This window comes from Pteropus medius, unplaced genomic scaffold, assembly GCF_902729225.1.
Source record: "Pteropus medius unplaced genomic scaffold, Ma_sr-lr_union100, whole genome shotgun sequence".
In the NCBI taxonomy this organism is placed as follows: Eukaryota; Metazoa; Chordata; class Mammalia; order Chiroptera; family Pteropodidae; genus Pteropus; species Pteropus medius.
Window position 1 is genome coordinate 20,481,756 of NW_024346667.1, and position 4,001 is coordinate 20,485,756.

The following is a 4,001-nucleotide window of genomic DNA, read 5'->3' on the forward strand; positions in this document are numbered from 1 at the left end:
AAGCGTTTAAGGAACCGAAATAAAATTTAACATTTAGATAGGTGTCTGACCTCAAATACTCCTTTCTTGACATGACTTTCTCTACATTAGAGAGATGGCCTAGCTGGAGAAGGACACTGCACTTCCTACAAGGCTAAGATGAGTTTGAGAGCTTGATTCTAGAAGGTCTGCTTTGGTAGCATAACACCTTTAGAGAGGTTAAAAGTAGAGCTGCCAGACAACAAGAGTTGTTTTTTTTTGTTGTTTGTTTGTTTGTATGTTTGTTTTGGGGGGGGGCATATGTGCGTGCTTAACGCTGGCGCTTTTAGGGACTAGAATTGGTTGTATTGTTTGTGCAGATATTCAGTATTGACCTCATATTTTTGAGGAAATATCCTTTGCTCTGACAAATACTTATTTGATTTCAGGGCACAATCTCTGTTGAGTACCTGATGCTTTGTGTGGTTTTGGTGCATCACATGATGTGGAAGAGAGGGGGAAAGGGCAGCGTGAGAAGCAATGCAGAGCAAGCCAAGCTCATCACCAATTTTTATTATCATCCCAGAGGAGGTTCTACTTCATGCACAAATTGCTTGGTATATATTATTCGTAGAGTCACCCAATAAAAATAGGGAACTGTCAAATACGAAATAATCACTTCTGTTCACTCATGGAGTTTTTCTTCCAATTCTATTTATTACTTGGAGAATTTAAGGGAGTTTTGGCCCAAGTCAGCAGAATGTTGATTTTTTTACCAATTTTTCTTTGTATTGTTGGGAGACCATTCTCCATGGGTCTCTTAATGTTTCTGTGAGTCTTAATGACAGCAGCAGTAATTGCCCTCTTATTCTGAACTACCTTTTAGTGTTTGTATGGCAAACACCTTGAAGAGACAGTCTTTCTCCAAAGCAAAGAGTAGGCGTGTTTACTGTTCAGTAAAAAAAAAAAAGCCTCTCTCTAGAGCAAAGGGCAAGAATGCATACTGCAAAATATAAAAGATTGTTTATATAATTCTAATGCAAATTCTGTGGCATCTGTCTTTCTGGACCCATTCATGTCTCCCTGTGAGACTTGAGACTGGGGAAAAAATGCAAATATACTGATGCTCATGCTTATTTCTATACCATGAGTAATAAAATCTTTTGTTTCTGACCCAGGAATCTTGTGTCCTTCAACCTCCATGAACTGCTAATGATTTGTGGCAAGCCAACTTGTTAGTTTGTAAGTAGGGTAAAATTTCAGATGATTAACAGTTCTTGATGAGGTGGTGCCAAGTATGACATGTTGACAGAGAACAATCCCAACATTCTTCTATTTCCTTTCACTTCAATAAGTAGGAGTTTAAGCAAGAAAATAATGTGATCCAACAATTTTTATAAACGTTAAAAAATATACCTTCTAGAAGCAAAAGTTTTAGAGAACTATATTTGACTTCTGTTTTGATTATTGCATTTGAAATGAGCTCTGTGTAGACATGAAAGACAAGTTTATTAAAAATGGAAACAGAACTATACAAATTCAGAAAACATCGAAGTCTCAGGGAGCATCTGAGCGGCCATGTAAATAAATTAAAGAAATTCTCTAGGGCTAAACCCTTACCTAAAGCTCGGTTTTATCTAATATATGGTAGACATATATTGATCTTTGTGAAACTGAATTAATTAAAAGACATTTTGCTTTATTCAGTATGCACATGATACCCATGGCCAGCATATAAACATGAAAATTTTCAATTTGATTAATGGAAAAAATGAGAGAGAGATGGGGTGGGGGTGAGGATGGGGGCAGGAAACCAGTACTGTAGAAGGACTATGAAAGGCTAGTAAAATACAATTCTGAGGAAGGGCTTCCAGCACAAATATCATTTAACAATAGAATAATCAAGTTTCCCAAAGAACATGAAACTTCTCTGAACCATTCTTATCACTTGACAACAGGAGTAAGAGAATAATGCTGTAAATACGCCATATCCATGCATGTGGATAAAACTACACATCCTTCATATTAACAGAGTTAGACTCCATCATGTTATCTAGGCTTATGGTTGTGACTGATAAGCTAGAGTTCATCCAACTTGGCTTGCCAAACCTTTGGTTTATGGCTATATCTCCTCTTTGCAGAGCTGTATTTTATTTGTAAATCTGCCCTTTTGCTAAGAGTCTGCCTACCTGCATTCAGAAAGGGTTCCTTCCATCTCCATTCCAGCACCCAGTTACACTTCAAATTGGTCTCACTCTTCTTACTCCTATTAAAGCCCTTATAGGACTTATAGCAAGGGCTTAACCTGATTTCAGCTCTTGCTTATTATTATTTTTCATTGTCCTTCATGCTAATGGATTTATTTTAGTCATTAATTTTAATGCTTATGAACTGTCCTTAGGTCTCTAGTTTATTTTTTTATATTTTATTAAAATATATTTTTTTCATACACACATATATGTGTATATATAACAAGTTGTGTACAAATGTCTACAATAAATATGCCTATGTGCTCATCAAACTTACCGAGAAATAAAATTCTGGAAGCTTCCTTCATGCTTTCTTCCAATAAGTAATCCTCCCTCCTCTCAGAGGTACTCAATATCTTGACTTCTAACACTAGAGAGGAGTTTTGTCTTCTTTTGAACTTGATAAAAATGAAATCAGACAGTATATATTCCATTGTGGCTGGTCTCAGAATTATATTTATGAGATTCATCTATATTACTACATATAATCATTGTTATAGTATACACACACGCCATATCATGCTTTATACAGTCTACTGTTGATAGACTGTTAGATTGTTTCCAATATTTGGCTATTATGAATAATACTGCTATGAATAAATTTTTTATTTTATTTTATTATTTTATTTATTTAGGCAAGGCAACCCTTGGTTGACCTCACAGATTGCAAGGGCCTTGTCAGCTTACAATCCCTTATTTTTACATTTATTTTTTTATGCCTACAACACCTGGTCTTCCTAGGTGGTCTCCCATCCAAGTACTAACCAAGCCCGACCCTGCTTAGCTTCTGAGATCAGACGGGATTGGGCTTGTGAATAAATTTTTACATGTCTTTTAGGGCACACACATGTACTACTGTGTTGGATATATAATTCCTAGGAATAGAACTGCTGGGTACAGTACATATATGCGATGGTTAATTTTATGTGTCAACTCGACATGCCACAGGGTACCCACTTTAAACAGTATTTCTGGGCGTGTCTGTGAGAGTGTGGATGAGATTAGGATTGGAATCAGTGGACTCAGTAAAGCAGACTGCCCTCCCCAATGTGGGTGGGGATCATCAACTGACCGAAGAGCTAAATGGAATAAGAAGGGGAGGGCAGGGAAGGAGGAGTTTGCTCTGGGACAGCACTTATTTTTGAAAAAATGTCCATTCTTACTCCAACCTGATTGTTGCAGAAATATCATGATCATAAAATGCGATTGCAGCTCATGGGCATAGTTGATTGGTTCAGGAGGGGGCACCTGATGCAAACTGGGCTAATTTGAACTCTTCTGTAGCATTTTGGGGAAATGGGTTGAGGAAGAGGCTGGGCTTTCAGATACGAGGAACTGGTTCTAAGTCCCATCACAGATAACTTGGATTTTTTCTCCTAAACCTGGGAGTTTTCTGCTTGAAACAGTGAATCTTTACTTATTTTTACTGAGGGAGGTAACCAGAAGTGTATTATGAAGACTTTCAATGAACTGTAAGCCTCTTGTTGGCCCAGGCCATGTGCTTTTGCCCCTTGGCGCTCTCTGCAGTGATCATAGTTGCATTCATATTTGTAGGAGACAGAGCAAGAACTCAGAAGAGGGTGATCTGCATGGCTCAATTATAGTAGCAATTGCTCTAAATTCAGAAAGTCTTCCTCATCAGTGCACCAGGTCACTGGTTCTTCAGTTAACTTCTGAGGGTGTCTCGCAATTTCTAGACCAAAAAAAAAAGAGTTTTCTTTTGTATTTATATAAAATATAGGAGAGAAATGACACAAAATGAAGCAGAAAACAATACAGATTCACAATTGCAAA